Genomic DNA, 22,495 nt, shown 5'->3' on the forward strand with positions numbered 1-22,495 from the left:
GAAACCTGTGGACTGGCAACATGACTGAGGTTTGATTGTAGAACCCTGTGCCCTGGAAACATGACTGCAACCTGATACTTGAAACCCATGGCTTGGGAACTTGACATTGGTTTGATTCTTTAACCCTGTGGCCAGGGAACATGACTGAGGCGAGATTCTGGAATCCTGTGCCCAGGAAACATGACTGTGGCTTGGTACTGGAAACCCATGGCCTAGGAATTTGACATTGGTTTGATTCTGGAACCCTGTGGCCTGGGAACATGACTGAGGTGTGATTCTGGAATCCTGCGGCCTGGGAACATGACATCTGTTTAGATTATGGAATACTGTGCCCTGGGAACCTGACTGAAAGCTTGGTTCTGGAATCCTGTGGACTGGGAACATGACTGAGGTTTGATTCTGGAACCATGTGGCCTGGGAATATGACTGTGGTTTGATTTTGGAAACCATTGGCCTGTGAACATGACTGATGTTAGATTGAGGAATCCTGGGGCCTGGGAACATGACATCACTTTGGATTCTGGTACCCTGTTGCCTGGGAACATGAAATCGGTTTGATTGTGGAAACCTGTGGTCTGGGAATATGACTGAGGTTTGATGGTGGTACCCTATGGCCTGGCAACATGACTGAGGTTTGATTCTGGATCCCTGTGGCCAGGGAACATGACTGAGGCGTGATTCTGGAAAACTGTGGCCTGGGAATATGACTGAGGTTTGATTCTGGAAATCTGTGGCCTGGGAACTTGACTGAGGTTTGATGGCAGAAATCTGTGGACTGGCAACATTACTGAGGTTTGACTGTTGAACCCTGTGCTCTGGAAACATGACTGCGACCTGATACTTGAAACGCATGGCCTCGGAAATTGACATTGGCTTGATTCTGGAACCCTGTGGATCGGGAACATGACTGAGGTTTTATTCTGGAACCCTGTAGCCTGGGAATATAACTGAGGATTATTTCTGGAACCCGGTGGCCTGGTAACATGACTGAGGCGTGATTCTGGAAAAGTGTGGCCTGGGAATATGACTGAGGTTTGATTCTGGAAATCTGTGGCCTGGGAACTTGACTGAGGTTTGATGGCAGAAATCTGTGGACTGGCAACATGACTGAGGTTTGATTGTAGAACCCTGTGCCCTGGAAACATGACTGCGACCTGATACTTGAAACCCATGGCCTGGGAATTTGACATTGGTTTGATTCTGGAACCCTGTGGCCAGGAACAAGACTGAGGCGTGATTCTGGAATCCTGTTGCCTGGGAACATGACGTCTGTTTAGATTGTGGAATACTGGGCCCTGGGAATCTGACTGAGGCTTGGTTTTGGTACCCTATGGACTGGGAACATGACTGAGGTTTTATTCTGGAACCCTGTAGCCTGCGAAAATAACTGAGGATTGTTTCTCGAACCCTGTGGCCTGGGAACATGACATCAGTGGATTCTGGAACCCTGTGGCCTGGGAACATGAGAACGGTTTGATTCTGCAACCCTGTGGCCTGGGAACATGTCTGAGGTTTGATGGTGGAAACCTGTGGCTTGGCAACATGACTGAGGTTTGTTTCTGGAACCCTGTTCCCTGGGAACATGACTGAGGTTTGATTCTGGACACCTTTGTGCTGGGAACATGACTGTGTTCTGATTGTAGAATCATGGGTCCTGCAAACATGACTGAGGTTTGATTCTGGAACCATGTGTCCTGCGAATATGACTGAGGTTTGATATTGGAAATCTTTGGCCTGGGAACTTGACTGAGGTTTGATGGCAGAAACCTGTGGACTGGCAACATGACTGAGGTTTGATTGTAGAACCCTGTGCCCTGGAAACATGACTGTGGCCTGGTAGTGGAAACCCATGGCCTAGGAGTTTGACATTGGTTTGATTCTGGAACGCTGTGGCCTGGGAACATGACTGAGGCGTGATTCTGGAAAAGTGTGGCCTGGGAATATGACTGAAGTTTGATTCTGGAAATCTGTGGCCTGGGAACTTGACTGAGGTTTGATGGCAGAAATCTGTGGACTGGCAACATGACTGAGGTTTGATTGTAGAACCCTGTACCCTGGAAACATGACTGAGACCTGATACTTGAAACCCATGGCCTGGGAACTTGACATTGGTTTGATTCTGGAACCCTGTGGCCAGGAACAAGACTGAGGCGTGATTCTGGAATGCTGTGCCCTGGGAACATGACATCTGTTTAGATTGTGGAATACTGGGCCCTGGGAACCTGACTGAGGCTTGGTTCTGGAACCCTGTGGACAGGGAACTTGACTGAGGTTTTATTCTGGAATCCTGTGGCCTGGGAACATGACATCAGTGGATTCTGGAACCCTGTGGCCGGGGAACATGTCATCAGTGGATTCTGGAACCCTGTGGCCTGGGAACATGAGAACGGTTTGATTCTGGAACCCTGTGGCTTGGGAATATGTCTGAGGTTTGATGGTGGAAACCTGTGGCCTGGCAACATGACTGAGGTTTGTTTCTGGAACCCTGTTCCCTGGGAACATGACTGAGGTTTGCTTCTGGACACCTTTCTCCTGGGAACATGACTGTGGTTTGATTGTGGAATCCTGTGGCCTGCGAACATGACTGAGGTTTGATTCTGGAACCATGTGTCCTGGGAATATGACTGAGCTTTGATTCTGGAAATCTGTGGCCTGGGAACTTGACTGAGGTTTCATGGCAGAAACCTGTGGACTGGCAACATGACTGAGGTTTGATTGTAGAACCCTGTACCCTGGAAACATGACTGCGACCTGATACTTGAAACCCATGGCTTGGGAACTTGACATTGGTTTGATTCTTTAACCCTGTGGCCAGGGAACATGACTGAGGCGAGATTCTGGAATCCTGTGCCCAGGAAACATGACTGTGGCTTGGTACTGGAAACCCATGGCCTAGGAATTTGACATTGGTTTGATTCTGGAACCCTGTGGCCTGGGAACATGACTGAGGCGTGATTCTGGAATCCTGCGGCCTGGGAACATGACATCTGTTTAGATTATGGAATACTGTGCCCTGGGAACCTGACTGAAAGCTTGGTTCTGGAATCCTGTGGACTGGGAACATGACTGAGGTTTGATTCTGGAACCATGTGGCCTGGGAATATGACTGTGGTTTGATTTTGGAAACCATTGGCCTGTGAACATGACTGATGTTAGATTGAGGAATCCTGGGGCCTGGGAACATGACATCACTTTGGATTCTGGTACCCTGTTGCCTGGGAACATGAAATCGGTTTGATTGTGGAAACCTGTGGTCTGGGAATATGACTGAGGTTTGATGGTGGTACCCTATGGCCTGGCAACATGACTGAGGTTTGATTCTGGATCCCTGTGGCCAGGGAACATGACTGAGGCGTGATTCTGGAAAACTGTGGCCTGGGAATATGACTGAGGTTTGATTCTGGAAATCTGTGGCCTGGGAACTTGACTGAGGTTTGATGGCAGAAATCTGTGGACTGGCAACATTACTGAGGTTTGATTGTTGAACCCTGTGCTCTGGAAACATGACTGCGACCTGATACTTGAAACGCATGGCCTGGGAAATTGACATTGGTTTGATTCTGGAACCCTGTCGACCGGGAACATGACTGAGGTTTTATTCTGGAACCCTGTAGCCTGGGAATATAACTGAGGATTGTTTCTGGAACCCGGTGGCCTGGTAACATGACTGAGGCGTGATTCTGGAAAAGTGTGGCCTGGGAATATGACTGAGGTTTGATTCTGGAAATCTGTGGCCTGGGAACTTGACTGAGGTTTGATGGCAGAAATCTGTGGACTGGCAACATGACTGAGGTTTGATTGTAGAACCCTGTGCCCTGGAAACATGACTGCGACCTGATACTTGAAACCCATGGCCTGGGAATTTGACATTGGTTTGATTCTGGAACCCTGTGGCCAGGAACAAGACTGAGGTGTGATTCTGGAATCCTGTTGCCTGGGAACATGACATCTGTTTAGATTGTGGAATACTGGGCCCTGGGAATCTGACTGAGGCTTGGTTTTGGTACCCTGTGGACTGGGAACATGACTGAGGTTTTATTCTGGAACCCTGTAGCCTGCGAAAATAACTGAGGATTGTTTCTCGAACCCTGTGGCCTGGGAACATGACATCAGTGGATTCTGGAACCCTGTGGCCTGGGAACATGAGAACGGTTTGATTCTGGAACCCTGTGGGCTGGGAACATGTCTGAGGTTTGATGGTGGAAACCTGTGGCTTGGCAACATGACTGAGGTTTGTTTCTGGAACCCTGTTCCCTGGGAACATGACTGAGGTTTGATTCTGGACACCTTTGTGCTGGGAACATGACTGTGTTCTGATTGTAGAATCATGGGTCCTGCAAACATGACTGAGGTTTGATTCTGGAACCATGTGTCCTGCGAATATGACTGAGGTTTGATATTGGAAATCTTTGGCCTGGGAACTTGACTGAGGTTTGATGGCAGAAACCTGTGGACTGGCAACATGACTGAGGTTTGATTGTAGAACCCTGTGCCCTGGAAACATGACTGTGGCCTGGTAGTGGAAACCCATGGCCTAGGAGTTTGACATTGGTTTGATTCTGGAACGCTGTGGCCTGGGAACATGACTGAGGCGTGATTCTGGAAAAGTGTGGCCTGGGAATATGACTGAAGTTTGATTCTGGAAATCTGTGGCCTGGGAACTTGACTGAGGTTTGATGGCAGAAATCTGTGGACTGGCAACATGACTGAGGTTTGATTGTAGAACCCTGTACCCTGGAAACATGACTGAGACCTGATACTTGAAACCCATGGCCTGGGAACTTGACATTGGTTTGATTCTGGAACCCTGTGGCCAGGAACAAGACTGAGGCGTGATTCTGGAATGCTGTGCCCTGGGAACATGACATCTGTTTAGACTGTGGAATACTGGGCCCTGGGAACCTGACTGAGGCTTGGTTCTGGAACCCTGTGGACAGGGAACTTGACTGAGGTTTTATTCTGGAATCCTGTGGCCTGGGAACATGACATCAGTGGATTCTGGAACCCTGTGGCCGGGGAACATGTCATCAGTGGATTCTGGAACCCTGTGGCCTGGGAACATGAGAACGGTTTGATTCTGGAACGCTGTGGCTTGGGAATATGTCTGAGGTTTGATGGTGGAAACCTGTGGCCTGGCAACATGACTGAGGTTTGTTTCTGGAACCCTGTTCCCTGGGAACATGCCTGAGGTTTGCTTCTGGACACCTTTCTCCTGGGAACATGACTGTGGTTTGATTGTGGAATCCTGTGGCCTGCAAACATGACTGAGGTTTGATTCTGGAACCATGTGTCCTGGGAATATGACTGAGCTTTGATTCTGGAAATCTGTGGCCTGGGAACTTGACTGAGGTTTGATGGCAGAAACCTGTGGACTGGCAACATGACTGAGGTTTGATTGTAGAACCCTGTGCCCTGGAAACATGACTGCAACCTGATACTTGAAACCCATGGCTTGGGAACTTGACATTGGTTTGATTCTTTAACCCTGTGGCCAGGGAACATGACTGAGGCGAGATTCTGGAATCCTGTGCCCAGGAAACATGACTGTGGCTTGGTACTGGAAACCCATGGCCTAGGAATTTGACATTGGTTTGATTCTGGAACCCTGTGGCCTGGGAACATGACTGAGGTGTGATTCTGGAATCCTGCGGCCTGGGAACATGACATCTGTTTAGATTATGGAATACTGTGCCCTGGGAACCTGACTGAAAGCTTGGTTCTGGAATCCTGTGGACTGGGAACATGACTGAGGTTTGATTCTGGAACCATGTGGCCTGGGAATATGACTGTGGTTTGATTTTGGAAACCATTGGCCTGTGAACATGACTGATGTTAGATTGAGGAATCCTGGGGCCTGGGAACATGACATCACTTTGGATTCTGGTACCCTGTTGCCTGGGAACATGAAATCGGTTTGATTGTGGAAACCTGTGGTCTGGGAATATGACTGAGGTTTGATGGTGGTACCCTATGGCCTGGCAACATGACTGAGGTTTGATTCTGGATCCCTGTGGCCAGGGAACATGACTGAGGCGTGATTCTGGAAAACTGTGGCCTGGGAATATGACTGAGGTTTGATTCTGGAAATCTGTGGCCTGGGAACTTGACTGAGGTTTGATGGCAGAAATCTGTGGACTGGCAACATTACTGAGGTTTGACTGTTGAACCCTGTGCTCTGGAAACATGACTGCGACCTGATACTTGAAACGCATGGCCTCGGAAATTGACATTGGCTTGATTCTGGAACCCTGTGGATCGGGAACATGACTGAGGTTTTATTCTGGAACCCTGTAGCCTGGGAATATAACTGAGGATTATTTCTGGAACCCGGTGGCCTGGTAACATGACTGAGGCGTGATTCTGGAAAAGTGTGGCCTGGGAATATGACTGAGGTTTGATTCTGGAAATCTGTGGCCTGGGAACTTGACTGAGGTTTGATGGCAGAAATCTGTGGACTGGCAACATGACTGAGGTTTGATTGTAGAACCCTGTGCCCTGGAAACATGACTGCGACCTGATACTTGAAACCCATGGCCTGGGAATTTGACATTGGTTTGATTCTGGAACCCTGTGGCCAGGAACAAGACTGAGGCGTGATTCTGGAATCCTGTTGCCTGGGAACATGACGTCTGTTTAGATTGTGGAATACTGGGCCCTGGGAATCTGACTGAGGCTTGGTTTTGGTACCCTATGGACTGGGAACATGACTGAGGTTTTATTCTGGAACCCTGTAGCCTGCGAAAATAACTGAGGATTGTTTCTCGAACCCTGTGGCCTGGGAACATGACATCAGTGGATTCTGGAACCCTGTGGCCTGGGAACATGAGAACGGTTTGATTCTGCAACCCTGTGGCCTGGGAACATGTCTGAGGTTTGATGGTGGAAACCTGTGGCTTGGCAACATGACTGAGGTTTGTTTCTGGAACCCTGTTCCCTGGGAACATGACTGAGGTTTGATTCTGGACACCTTTGTGCTGGGAACATGACTGTGTTCTGATTGTAGAATCATGGGTCCTGCAAACATGACTGAGGTTTGATTCTGGAACCATGTGTCCTGCGAATATGACTGAGGTTTGATATTGGAAATCTTTGGCCTGGGAACTTGACTGAGGTTTGATGGCAGAAACCTGTGGACTGGCAACATGACTGAGGTTTGATTGTAGAACCCTGTGCCCTGGAAACATGACTGTGGCCTGGTAGTGGAAACCCATGGCCTAGGAGTTTGACATTGGTTTGATTCTGGAACGCTGTGGCCTGGGAACATGACTGAGGCGTGATTCTGGAAAAGTGTGGCCTGGGAATATGACTGAAGTTTGATTCTGGAAATCTGTGGCCTGGGAACTTGACTGAGGTTTGATGGCAGAAATCTGTGGACTGGCAACATGACTGAGGTTTGATTGTAGAACCCTGTACCCTGGAAACATGACTGAGACCTGATACTTGAAACCCATGGCCTGGGAACTTGACATTGGTTTGATTCTGGAACCCTGTGGCCAGGAACAAGACTGAGGCGTGATTCTGGAATGCTGTGCCCTGGGAACATGACATCTGTTTAGATTGTGGAATACTGGGCCCTGGGAACCTGACTGAGGCTTGGTTCTGGAACCCTGTGGACAGGGAACTTGACTGAGGTTTTATTCTGGAATCCTGTGGCCTGGGAACATGACATCAGTGGATTCTGGAACCCTGTGGCCGGGGAACATGTCATCAGTGGATTCTGGAACCCTGTGGCCTGGGAACATGAGAACGGTTTGATTCTGGAACCCTGTGGCTTGGGAATATGTCTGAGGTTTGATGGTGGAAACCTGTGGCCTGGCAACATGACTGAGGTTTGTTTCTGGAACCCTGTTCCCTGGGAACATGACTGAGGTTTGCTTCTGGACACCTTTCTCCTGGGAACATGACTGTGGTTTGATTGTGGAATCCTGTGGCCTGCGAACATGACTGAGGTTTGATTCTGGAACCATGTGTCCTGGGAATATGACTGAGCTTTGATTCTGGAAATCTGTGGCCTGGGAACTTGACTGAGGTTTCATGGCAGAAACCTGTGGACTGGCAACATGACTGAGGTTTGATTGTAGAACCCTGTACCCTGGAAACATGACTGCGACCTGATACTTGAAACCCATGGCTTGGGAACTTGACATTGGTTTGATTCTTTAACCCTGTGGCCAGGGAACATGACTGAGGCGAGATTCTGGAATCCTGTGCCCAGGAAACATGACTGTGGCTTGTTACTGGAAACCCATGGCCTAGGAATTTGACATTGGTTTGATTCTGGAACCCTGTGGCCTGGGAACATGACTGAGGCGTGATTCTGGAATCCTGCGGCCTGGGAACATGACATCTGTTTAGATTATGGAATACTGTGCCCTGGGAACCTGACTGAAAGCTTGGTTCTGGAATCCTGTGGACTGGGAACATGACTGAGGTTTGATTCTGGAACCATGTGGCCTGGGAATATGACTGTGGTTTGATTTTGGAAACCATTGGCCTGTGAACATGACTGATGTTAGATTGAGGAATCCTGGGGCCTGGGAACATGACATCACTTTGGATTCTGGTACCCTGTTGCCTGGGAACATGAAATCGGTTTGATTGTGGAAACCTGTGGTCTGGGAATATGACTGAGGTTTGATGGTGGTACCCTATGGCCTGGCAACATGACTGAGGTTTGATTCTGGATCCCTGTGGCCAGGGAACATGACTGAGGCGTGATTCTGGAAAACTGTGGCCTGGGAATATGACTGAGGTTTGATTCTGGAAATCTGTGGCCTGGGAACTTGACTGAGGTTTGATGGCAGAAATCTGTGGACTGGCAACATTACTGAGGTTTGATTGTTGAACCCTGTGCTCTGGAAACATGACTGCGACCTGATACTTGAAACGCATGGCCTGGGAAATTGACATTGGTTTGATTCTGGAACCCTGTCGACCGGGAACATGACTGAGGTTTTATTCTGGAACCCTGTAGCCTGGGAATATAACTGAGGATTGTTTCTGGAACCCGGTGGCCTGGTAACATGACTGAGGCGTGATTCTGGAAAAGTGTGGCCTGGGAATATGACTGAGGTTTGATTCTGGAAATCTGTGGCCTGGGAACTTGACTGAGGTTTGATGGCAGAAATCTGTGGACTGGCAACATGACTGAGGTTTGATTGTAGAACCCTGTGCCCTGGAAACATGACTGCGACCTGATACTTGAAACCCATGGCCTGGGAATTTGACATTGGTTTGATTCTGGAACCCTGTGGCCAGGAACAAGACTGAGGTGTGATTCTGGAATCCTGTTGCCTGGGAACATGACATCTGTTTAGATTGTGGAATACTGGGCCCTGGGAATCTGACTGAGGCTTGGTTTTGGTACCCTGTGGACTGGGAACATGACTGAGGTTTTATTCTGGAACCCTGTAGCCTGCGAAAATAACTGAGGATTGTTTCTCGAACCCTGTGGCCTGGGAACATGACATCAGTGGATTCTGGAACCCTGTGGCCTGGGAACATGTCTGAGGTTTGATGGTGGAAACCTGTGGCTTGGCAACATGACTGAGGTTTGTTTCTGGAACCCTGTTCCCTGGGAACATGACTGAGGTTTGATTCTGGACACCTTTGTGCTGGGAACATGACTGTGTTCTGATTGTAGAATCATGGGTCCTGCAAACATGACTGAGGTTTGATTCTGGAACCATGTGTCCTGCGAATATGACTGAGGTTTGATATTGGAAATCTTTGGCCTGGGAACTTGACTGAGGTTTGATGGCAGAAACCTGTGGACTGGCAACATGACTGAGGTTTGATTGTAGAACCCTGTGCCCTGGAAACATGACTGTGGCCTGGTAGTGGAAACCCATGGCCTAGGAGTTTGACATTGGTTTGATTCTGGAACGCTGTGGCCTGGGAACATGACTGAGGCGTGATTCTGGAAAAGTGTGGCCTGGGAATATGACTGAAGTTTGATTCTGGAAATCTGTGGCCTGGGAACTTGACTGAGGTTTGATGGCAGAAATCTGTGGACTGGCAACATGACTGAGGTTTGATTGTAGAACCCTGTACCCTGGAAACATGACTGAGACCTGATACTTGAAACCCATGGCCTGGGAACTTGACATTGGTTTGATTCTGGAACCCTGTGGCCAGGAACAAGACTGAGGCGTGATTCTGGAATGCTGTGCCCTGGGAACATGACATCTGTTTAGACTGTGGAATACTGGGCCCTGGGAACCTGACTGAGGCTTGGTTCTGGAACCCTGTGGACAGGGAACTTGACTGAGGTTTTATTCTGGAATCCTGTGGCCTGGGAACATGACATCAGTGGATTCTGGAACCCTGTGGCCGGGGAACATGTCATCAGTGGATTCTGGAACCCTGTGGCCTGGGAACATGAGAACGGTTTGATTCTGGAACGCTGTGGCTTGGGAATATGTCTGAGGTTTGATGGTGGAAACCTGTGGCCTGGCAACATGACTGAGGTTTGTTTCTGGAACCCTGTTCCCTGGGAACATGCCTGAGGTTTGCTTCTGGACACCTTTCTCCTGGGAACATGACTGTGGTTTGATTGTGGAATCCTGTGGCCTGCAAACATGACTGAGGTTTGATTCTGGAACCATGTGTCCTGGGAATATGACTGAGCTTTGATTCTGGAAATCTGTGGCCTGGGAACTTGACTGAGGTTTGATGGCAGAAACCTGTGGACTGGCAACATGACTGAGGTTTGATTGTAGAACCCTGTGCCCTGGAAACATGACTGCAACCTGATACTTGAAACCCATGGCTTGGGAACTTGACATTGGTTTGATTCTTTAACCCTGTGGCCAGGGAACATGACTGAGGCGAGATTCTGGAATCCTGTGCCCAGGAAACATGACTGTGGCTTGGTACTGGAAACCCATGGCCTAGGAATTTGACATTGGTTTGATTCTGGAACCCTGTGGCCTGGGAACATGACTGAGGTGTGATTCTGGAATCCTGCGGCCTGGGAACATGACATCTGTTTAGATTATGGAATACTGTGCCCTGGGAACCTGACTGAAAGCTTGGTTCTGGAATCCTGTGGACTGGGAACATGACTGAGGTTTGATTCTGGAACCATGTGGCCTGGGAATATGACTGTGGTTTGATTTTGGAAACCATTGGCCTGTGAACATGACTGATGTTAGATTGAGGAATCCTGGGGCCTGGGAACATGACATCACTTTGGATTCTGGTACCCTGTTGCCTGGGAACATGAAATCGGTTTGATTGTGGAAACCTGTGGTCTGGGAATATGACTGAGGTTTGATGGTGGTACCCTATGGCCTGGCAACATGACTGAGGTTTGATTCTGGATCCCTGTGGCCAGGGAACATGACTGAGGCGTGATTCTGGAAAACTGTGGCCTGGGAATATGACTGAGGTTTGATTCTGGAAATCTGTGGCCTGGGAACTTGACTGAGGTTTGATGGCAGAAATCTGTGGACTGGCAACATTACTGAGGTTTGACTGTTGAACCCTGTGCTCTGGAAACATGACTGCGACCTGATACTTGAAACGCATGGCCTCGGAAATTGACATTGGCTTGATTCTTGAACCCTGTGGATCGTGAACATGACTGAGGTTTTATTCTGGAACCCTGTAGCCTGGGAATATAACTGAGGATTATTTCTGGAACCCGGTGGCCTGGTAACATGACTGAGGCGTGATTCTGGAAAAGTGTGGCCTGGGAATATGACTGAGGTTTGATTCTGGAAATCTGTGGCCTGGGAACTTGACTGAGGTTTGATGGCAGAAATCTGTGGACTGGCAACATGACTGAGGTTTGATTGTAGAACCCTGTGCCCTGGAAACATGACTGCGACCTGATACTTGAAACCCATGGCCTGGGAACTTGACATTGGTTTGATTCTGGAACCCTGTGGCCAGGAACAAGACTGAGGCGTGATTCTGGAATGCTGTGCCCTGGGAACATGACATCTGTTTAGACTGTGGAATACTGGGCCCTGGGAACCTGACTGAGGCTTGGTTCTGGAACCCTGTGGACAGGGAACTTGACTGAGGTTTTATTCTGGAATCCTGTGGCCTGGGAACATGACATCAGTGGATTCTGGAACCCTGTGGCCTGGGAACATGACATCAGTGGATTCTGGAACCCTGTGGCCTGGGAACATGAGAACGGTTTGATTCTGGAACCCTGTGGGCTGGGAACATGTCTGAGGTTTGATGGTGGAAACCTGTGGCTTGGCAACATGACTGAGGTTTGTTTCTGGAACCCTGTTCCCTGGGAACATGACTGAGGTTTGATTCTGGACACCTTTGTGCTGGGAACATGACTGTGTTCTGATTGTAGAATCATGGGTCCTGCAAACATGACTGAGGTTTGATTCTGGAACCATGTGTCCTGCGAATATGACTGAGGTTTGATATTGGAAATCTTTGGCCTGGGAACTTGACTGAGGTTTGATGGCAGAAACCTGTGGACTGGCAACATGACTGAGGTTTGATTGTAGAACCCTGTGCCCTGGAAACATGACTGTGGCCTGGTAGTGGAAACCCATGGCCTAGGAGTTTGACATTGGTTTGATTCTGGAACGCTGTGGCCTGGGAACATGACTGAGGCGTGATTCTGGAAAAGTGTGGCCTGGGAATATGACTGAAGTTTGATTCTGGAAATCTGTGGCCTGGGAACTTGACTGAGGTTTGATGGCAGAAATCTGTGGACTGGCAACATGACTGAGGTTTGATTGTAGAACCCTGTACCCTGGAAACATGACTGAGACCTGATACTTGAAACCCATGGCCTGGGAACTTGACATTGGTTTGATTCTGGAACCCTGTGGCCAGGAACAAGACTGAGGCGTGATTCTGGAATGCTGTGCCCTGGGAACATGACATCTGTTTAGACTGTGGAATACTGGGCCCTGGGAACCTGACTGAGGCTTGGTTCTGGAACCCTGTGGACAGGGAACTTGACTGAGGTTTTATTCTGGAATCCTGTGGCCTGGGAACATGACATCAGTGGATTCTGGAACCCTGTGGCCGGGGAACATGTCATCAGTGGATTCTGGAACTCTGTGGCCTGGGAACATGAGAACGGTTTGATTCTGGAACGCTGTGGCTTGGGAATATGTCTGAGGTTTGATGGTGGAAACCTGTGGCCTGGCAACATGACTGAGGTTTGTTTCTGGAACCCTGTTCCCTGGGAACATGCCTGAGGTTTGCTTCTGGACACCTTTCTCCTGGGAACATGACTGTGGTTTGATTGTGGAATCCTGTGGCCTGCAAACATGACTGAGGTTTGATTCTGGAACCATGTGTCCTGGGAATATGACTGAGCTTTGATTCTGGAAATCTGTGGCCTGGGAACTTGACTGAGGTTTGATGGCAGAAACCTGTGGACTGGCAACATGACTGAGGTTTGATTGTAGAACCCTGTGCCCTGGAAACATGACTGCAACCTGATACTTGAAACCCATGGCTTGGGAACTTGACATTGGTTTGATTCTTTAACCCTGTGGCCAGGGAACATGACTGAGGCGAGATTCTGGAATCCTGTGCCCAGGAAACATGACTGTGGCTTGGTACTGGAAACCCATGGCCTAGGAATTTGACATTGGTTTGATTCTGGAACCCTGTGGCCTGGGAACATGACTGAGGTGTGATTCTGGAATCCTGCGGCCTGGGAACATGACATCTGTTTAGATTATGGAATACTGTGCCCTGGGAACCTGACTGAAAGCTTGGTTCTGGAATCCTGTGGACTGGGAACATGACTGAGGTTTGATTCTGGAACCATGTGGCCTGGGAATATGACTGTGGTTTGATTTTGGAAACCATTGGCCTGTGAACATGACTGATGTTAGATTGAGGAATCCTGGGGCCTGGGAAGATGACATCACTTTGGATTCTGGTACCCTGTTGCCTGGGAACATGAAATCGGTTTGATTGTGGAAACCTGTGGTCTGGGAATATGACTGAGGTTTGATGGTGGTACCCTATGGCCTGGCAACATGACTGAGGTTTGATTCTGGATCCCTGTGGCCAGGGAACATGACTGAGGCGTGATTCTGGAAAACTGTGGCCTGGGAATATGACTGAGGTTTGATTCTGGAAATCTGTGGCCTGGGAACTTGACTGAGGTTTGATGGCAGAAATCTGTGGACTGGCAACATTACTGAGGTTTGACTGTTGAACCCTGTGCTCTGGAAACATGACTGCGACCTGATACTTGAAACGCATGGCCTCGGAAATTGACATTGGCTTGATTCTGGAACCCTGTGGATCGGGAACATGACTGAGGTTTTATTCTGGAACCCTGTAGCCTAGGAATATAACTGAGGATTATTTCTGGAACCCGGTGGCCTGGTAACATGACTGAGGCGTGATTCTGGAAAAGTGTGGCCTGGGAATATGACTGAGGTTTGATTCTGGAAATCTGTGGCCTGGGAACTTGACTGAGGTTTGATGGCAGAAATCTGTGGACTGGCAACATGACTGAGGTTTGATTGTAGAACCCTGTGCCCTGGAAACATGACTGCGACCTGATACTTGAAACCCATGGCCTGGGAATTTGACATTGGTTTGATTCTGGAACCCTGTGGCCAGGAACAAGACTGAGGCGTGATTCTGGAATCCTGTTGCCTGGGAACATGACGTCTGTTTAGATTGTGGAATACTGGGCCCTGGGAATCTGACTGAGGCTTGGTTTTGGTACCCTATGGACTGGGAACATGACTGAGGTTTTATTCTGGAACCCTGTAGCCTGCGAAAATAACTGAGGATTGTTTCTCGAACCCTGTGGCCTGGGAACATGACATCAGTGGATTCTGGAACCCTGTGGCCTGGGAACATGAGAACGGTATGATTCTGCAACCCTGTGGCCTGGGAACATGTCTGAGGTTTGATGGTGGAAACCTGTGGCTTGGCAACATGACTGAGGTTTGTTTCTGGAACCCTGTTCCCTGGGAACATGACTGAGGTTTGATTCTGGACACCTTTGTGCTGGGAACATGACTGTGTTCTGATTGTAGAATCATGGGTCCTGCAAACATGACTGAGGTTTGATTCTGGAACCATGTGTCCTGCGAATATGACTGAGGTTTGATATTGGAAATCTTTGGCCTGGGAACTTGACTGAGGTTTGATGGCAGAAACCTGTGGACTGGCAACATGACTGAGGTTTGATTGTAGAACCCTGTGCCCTGGAAACATGACTGTGGCCTGGTAGTGGAAACCCATGGCCTAGGAGTTTGACATTGGTTTGATTCTGGAACGCTGTGGCCTGGGAACATGACTGAGGCGTGATTCTGGAAAAGTGTGGCCTGGGAATATGACTGAAGTTTGATTCTGGAAATCTGTGGCCTGGGAACTTGACTGAGGTTTGATGGCAGAAATCTGTGGACTGGCAACATGACTGAGGTTTGATTGTAGAACCCTGTACCCTGGAAACATGACTGAGACCTGATACTTGAAACCCATGGCCTGGGAACTTGACATTGGTTTGATTCTGGAACCCTGTGGCCAGGAACAAGACTGAGGCGTGATTCTGGAATGCTGTGCCCTGGGAACATGACATCTGTTTAGATTGTGGAATACTGGGCCCTGGGAACCTGACTGAGGCTTGGTTCTGGAACCCTGTGGACAGGGAACTTGACTGAGGTTTTATTCTGGAATCCTGTGGCCTGGGAACATGACATCAGTGGATTCTGGAACCCTGTGGCCGGGGAACATGTCATCAGTGGATTCTGGAACCCTGTGGCCTGGGAACATGAGAACGGTTTGATTCTGGAACCCTGTGGCTTGGGAATATGTCTGAGGTTTGATGGTGGAAACCTGTGGCCTGGCAACATGACTGAGGTTTGTTTCTGGAACCCTGTTCCCTGGGAACATGACTGAGGTTTGCTTCTGGACACCTTTCTCCTGGGAACATGACTGTGGTTTGATTGTGGAATCCTGTGGCCTGCGAACATGACTGAGGTTTGATTCTGGAACCATGTGTCCTGGGAATATGACTGAGCTTTGATTCTGGAAATCTGTGGCCTGGGAACTTGACTGAGGTTTGATGGCAGAAACCTGTGGACTGGCAACATGACTGAGGTTTGATTGTAGAACCCTGTACCCTGGAAACATGACTGCGACCTGATACTTGAAACCCATGGCTTGGGAACTTGACATTGGTTTGATTCTTTAACCCTGTGGCCAGGGAACATGACTGAGGCGAGATTCTGGAATCCTGTGCCCAGGAAACATGACTGTGGCTTGGTACTGGAAACCCATGGCCTAGGAATTTGACATTGGTTTGATTCTGGAACCCTGTGGCCTGGGAACATGACTGAGGCGTGATTCTGGAATCCTGCGGCCTGGGAACATGACATCTGTTTAGATTATGGAATACTGTGCCCTGGGAACCTGACTGAAAGCTTGGTTCTGGAATCCTGTGGACTGGGAACATGACTGAGGTTTGATTCTGGAACCATGTGGCCTGGGAATATGACTGTGGTTTGATTTTGGAAACCATTGGCCTGTGAACATGACTGATGTTAGATTGAGGAATCCTGGGGCCTGGGAACATGACATCACTTTGGATTCTGGTACCCTGTTGCCTGGGAACATGAAATCGGTTTGATTGTGGAAACCTGTGGTCTGGGAATATGACTGAGGTTTGATGGTGGTACCCTATGGCCTGGCAACATGACTGAGGTTTGATTCTGGATCCCTGTGGCCAGGGAACATGACTGAGGCGTGATTCTGGAAAACTGTGGCTTGGGAATATGACTGAGGTTTGATTCTGGAAATCTGTGGCCTGGGAACTTGACTGAGGTTTGATGGCAGAAATCTGTGGACTGGCAACATTACTGAGGTTTGATTGTTGAACCCTGTGCTCTGGAAACATGACTGCGACCTGATACTTGAAACGCATGGCCTGGGAAATTGACATTGGTTTGATTCTGGAACCCTGTGGACCGGGAACATGACTGAGGTTTTATTCTGGAACCCTGTAGCCTGGGAATATAACTGAGGATTGTTTCTGGAACCCAGTGGCCTGGTAACATGACTGAGGCGTGATTCTAGAAAAGTGTGGCCTGGGAATATGACTGAGGTTTGATTCTGGAAATCTGTGGCCTGGGAACTTGACTGAGGTTTGATGGCAGAAATCTGTGGACTGGCAACATGACTGAGGTTTGATTGTAGAACCCTGTGCCCTGGAAACATGACTGCGACCTGATACTTGAAACCCATGGCCTGGGAATTTGACATTGGTTTGATTCTGGAACCCTGTGGCCAGGAACAAGACTGAGGTGTGATTCTGGAATCCTGTTGCCTGGGAACATGACATCTGTTTAGATTGTGGAATACTGTGCCCTGGGAATCTGACTGAGGCTTGGTTTTGGTACCCTATGGACTGGGAACATGACTGAGGTTTTATTCTGGAACCCTGTAGCCTGCGAAAATAACTGAGGATTGTTTCTCGAACCCTGTGGCCTGGGAACATGACATCAGTGGATTCTGGAACCCAGTGGCCTGGGAACATGAGAACGGTTTGATTCTGGAACCCTGTGGCCTGGGAACATGTCTGAGGTTTGATGGTGGAAACCTGTGGCTTGGCAACATGACTGAGGTTTGTTTCTGGAACCCTGTTCCCTGGGAACATGACTGAGGTTTGATTCTGGACACCTTTGTGCTGGGAACATGACTGTGTTCTGATTGTAGAATCATGGGTCCTGCAAACATGACTGAGGTTTGATTCTGGAACCATGTGTCCTGCGAATATGACTGAGGTTTGATATTGGAAATCTTTGGCCTGGGAACTTGACTGAGGTTTGATGGCAGAAACCTGTGGACTGGCAACATGACTGAGGTTTGATTGTAGAACCCTGTGCCCTGGAAACATGACTGTGGCCTGGTAGTGGAAACCCATGGCCTAGGAGTTTGACATTGGTTTGATTCTGGAACGCTGTGGCCTGGGAACATGACTGAGGCGTGATTCTGGAAAAGTGTGGCCTGGGAATATGACTGAAGTTTGATTCTGGAAATCTGTGGCCTGGGAACTTGACTGAGGTTTGATGGCAGAAATCTGTGGACTGGCAACATGACTGAGGTTTGATTGTAGAACCCTGTACCCTGGAAACATGACTGAGACCTGATACTTGAAACCCATGGCCTGGGAACTTGACATTGGTTTGATTCTGGAACCCTGTGGCCAGGAACAAGACTGAGGCGTGATTCTGGAATGCTGTGCCCTGGGAACATGACATCTGTTTAGATTGTGGAATACTGGGCCCTGGGAACCTGACTGAGGCTTGGTTCTGGAACCCTGTGGACAGGGAACTTGACTGAGGTTTTATTCTGGAATCCTGTGGCCTGGGAACATGACATCAGTGGATTCTGGAACCCTGTGGCCGGGGAACATGTCATCAGTGAATTCTGGAACCCTGTGGCCTGGGAACATGAGAACGGTTTGATTCTGGAACCCTGTGGCTTGGGAATATGTCTGAGGTTTGATGGTGGAAACCTGTGGCCTGGCAACATGACTGAGGTTTGTTTCTGGAACCCTGTTCCCTGGGAACATGCCTGAGGTTTGCTTCTGGACACCTTTCTCCTGGGAACATGACTGTGGTTTGATTGTGGAATCCTGTGGCCTGCAAACATGACTGAGGTTTGATTCTGGAACCATGTGTCCTGGGAATATGACTGAGCTTTGATTCTGGAAATCTGTGGCCTGGGAACTTGACTGAGGTTTGATGGCAGAAATCTGTGGACTGGCAACATGACTGAGGTTTGATTGTAGAACCCTGTACCCTGGAAACATGACTGAGACCTGATACTTGAAACCCATGGCCTGGGAACTTGACATTGGTTTGATTCTGGAACCCTGTGGCCAGGAACAAGACTGAGGCGTGATTCTGGAATGCTGTGCCCTGGGAACATGACATCTGTTTAGATTGTGGAATACTGGGCCCTGGGAACCTGACTGAGGCTTGGTTCTGGAACCCTGTGGACAGGGAACTTGACTGAGGTTTTATTCTGGAATCCTGTGGCCTGGGAACATGACATCAGTGGATTCTGGAACCCTGTGGCCGGGGAACATGTCATCAGTGGATTCTGGAACCCTGTGGCCTGGGAACATGAGAACGGTTTGATTCTGGAACCCTGTGGCTTGGGAATATGTCTGAGGTTTGATGGTGGAAACCTGTGGCCTGGCAACATGACTGAGGTTTGTTTCTGGAACCCTGTTCCCTGGGAACATGACTGAGGTTTGCTTCTGGACACCTTTCTCCTGGGAACATGACTGTGGTTTGATTGTGGAATCCTGTGGCCTGCGAACATGACTGAGGTTTGATTCTGGAACCATGTGTCCTGGGAATATGACTGAGCTTTGATTCTGGAAATCTGTGGCCTGGGAACTTGACTGAGGTTTCATGGCAGAAACCTGTGGACTGGCAACATGACTGAGGTTTGATTGTAGAACCCTGTACCCTGGAAACATGACTGCGACCTGATACTTGAAACCCATGGCTTGGGAACTTGACATTGGTTTGATTCTTTAACCCTGTGGCCAGGGAACATGACTGAGGCGAGATTCTGGAATCCTGTGCCCAGGAAACATGACTGTGGCTTGTTACTGGAAACCCATGGCCTAGGAATTTGACATTGGTTTGATTCTGGAACCCTGTGGCCTGGGAACATGACTGAGGCGTGATTCTGGAATCCTGCGGCCTGGGAACATGACATCTGTTTAGATTATGGAATACTGTGCCCTGGGAACCTGACTGAAAGCTTGGTTCTGGAATCCTGTGGACTGGGAACATGACTGAGGTTTGATTCTGGAACCATGTGGCCTGGGAATATGACTGTGGTTTGATTTTGGAAACCATTGGCCTGTGAACATGACTGATGTTAGATTGAGGAATCCTGGGGCCTGGGAACATGACATCACTTTGGATTCTGGTACCCTGTTGCCTGGGAACATGAAATCGGTTTGATTGTGGAAACCTGTGGTCTGGGAATATGACTGAGGTTTGATGGTGGTACCCTATGGCCTGGCAACATGACTGAGGTTTGATTCTGGATCCCTGTGGCCAGGGAACATGACTGAGGCGTGATTCTGGAAAACTGTGGCCTGGGAATATGACTGAGGTTTGATTCTGGAAATCTGTGGCCTGGGAACTTGACTGAGGTTTGATGGCAGAAATCTGTGGACTGGCAACATTACTGAGGTTTGATTGTTGAACCCTGTGCTCTGGAAACATGACTGCGACCTGATACTTGAAACGCATGGCCTGGGAAATTGACATTGGTTTGATTCTGGAACCCTGTGGACCGGGAACATGACTGAGGTTTTATTCTGGAACCCTGTAGCCTGGGAATATAACTGAGGATTGTTTCTGGAACCCGGTGGCCTGGTAACATGACTGAGGCGTGATTCTGGAAAAGTGTGGCCTGGGAATATGACTGAGGTTTGATTCTGGAAATCTGTGGCCTGGGAACTTGACTGAGGTTTGATGGCAGAAATCTGTGGACTGGCAACATGACTGAGGTTTGATTGTAGAACCCTGTGCCCTGGAAACATGACTGCGACCTGATACTTGAAACCCATGGCCTGGGAATTTGACATTGGTTTGATTCTGGAACCCTGTGGCCAGGAACAAGACTGAGGTGTGATTCTGGAATCCTGTTGCCTGGGAACATGACATCTGTTTAGATTGTGGAATACTGGGCCCTGGGAATCTGACTGAGGCTTGGTTTTGGTACCCTGTGGACTGGGAACATGACTGAGGTTTTATTCTGGAACCCTGTAGCCTGCGAAAATAACTGAGGATTGTTTCTCGAACCCTGTGGCCTGGGAACATGACATCAGTGGATTCTGGAACCCTGTGGCCTGGGAACATGAGAACGGTTTGATTCTGGAACCCTGTGGGCTGGGAACATGTCTGAGGTTTGATGGTGGAAACCTGTGGCTTGGCAACATGACTGAGGTTTGTTTCTGGAACCCTGTTCCCTGGGAACATGACTGAGGTTTGATTCTGGACACCTTTGTGCTGGGAACATGACTGTGTTCTGATTGTAGAATCATGGGTCCTGCAAACATGACTGAGGTTTGATTCTGGAACCATGTGTCCTGCGAATATGACTGAGGTTTGATATTGGAAATCTTTGGCCTGGGAACTTGACTGAGGTTTGATGGCAGAAACCTGTGGACTGGCAACATGACTGAGGTTTGATTGTAGAACCCTGTGCCCTGGAAACATGACTGTGGCCTGGTAGTGGAAACCCATGGCCTAGGAGTTTGACATTGGTTTGATTCTGGAACGCTGTGGCCTGGGAACATGACTGAGGCGTGATTCTGGAAAAGTGTGGCCTGGGAATATGACTGAAGTTTGATTCTGGAAATCTGTGGCCTGGGAACTTGACTGAGGTTTGATGGCAGAAATCTGTGGACTGGCAACATGACTGAGGTTTGATTGTAGAACCCTGTACCCTGGAAACATGACTGAGACCTGATACTTGAAACCCATGGCCTGGGAACTTGACATTGGTTTGATTCTGGAACCCTGTGGCCAGGAACAAGACTGAGGCGTGATTCTGGAATGCTGTGCCCTGGGAACATGACATCTGTTTAGACTGTGGAATACTGGGCCCTGGGAACCTGACTGAGGCTTGGTTCTGGAACCCTGTGGACAGGGAACTTGACTGAGGTTTTATTCTGGAATCCTGTGGCCTGGGAACATGACATCAGTGGATTCTGGAACCCTGTGGCCGGGGAACATGTCATCAGTGGATTCTGGAACCCTGTGGCCTGGGAACATGAGAACGGTTTGATTCTGGAACGCTGTGGCTTGGGAATATGTCTGAGGTTTGATGGTGGAAACCTGTGGCCTGGCAACATGACTGAGGTTTGTTTCTGGAACCCTGTTCCCTGGGAACATGCCTGAGGTTTGCTTCTGGACACCTTTCTCCTGGGAACATGACTGTGGTTTGATTGTGGAATCCTGTGGCCTGCAAACATGACTGAGGTTTGATTCTGGAACCATGTGTCCTGGGAATATGACTGAGCTTTGATTCTGGAAATCTGTGGCCTGGGAACTTGACTGAGGTTTGATGGCAGAAACCTGTGGACTGGCAACATGACTGAGGTTTGATTGTAGAACCCTGTGCCCTGGAAACATGACTGCAACCTGATACTTGAAACCCATGGCTTGGGAACTTGACATTGGTTTGATTCTTTAACCCTGTGGCCAGGGAACATGACTGAGGCGAGATTCTGGAATCCTGTGCCCAGGAAACATGACTGTGGCTTGGTACTGGAAACCCATGGCCTAGGAATTTGACATTGGTTTGATTCTGGAACCCTGTGGCCTGGGAACATGACTGAGGTGTGATTCTGGAATCCTGCGGCCTGGGAACATGACATCTGTTTAGATTATGGAATACTGTGCCCTGGGAACCTGACTGAAAGCTTGGTTCTGGAATCCTGTGGACTGGGAACATGACTGAGGTTTGATTCTGGAACCATGTGGCCTGG

This window comes from Balaenoptera borealis (assembly GCF_965194805.1).
Source record: "Balaenoptera borealis genome assembly, chromosome: 19".
NCBI classification, from domain to species: Eukaryota; Metazoa; Chordata; class Mammalia; order Artiodactyla; family Balaenopteridae; genus Balaenoptera; species Balaenoptera borealis.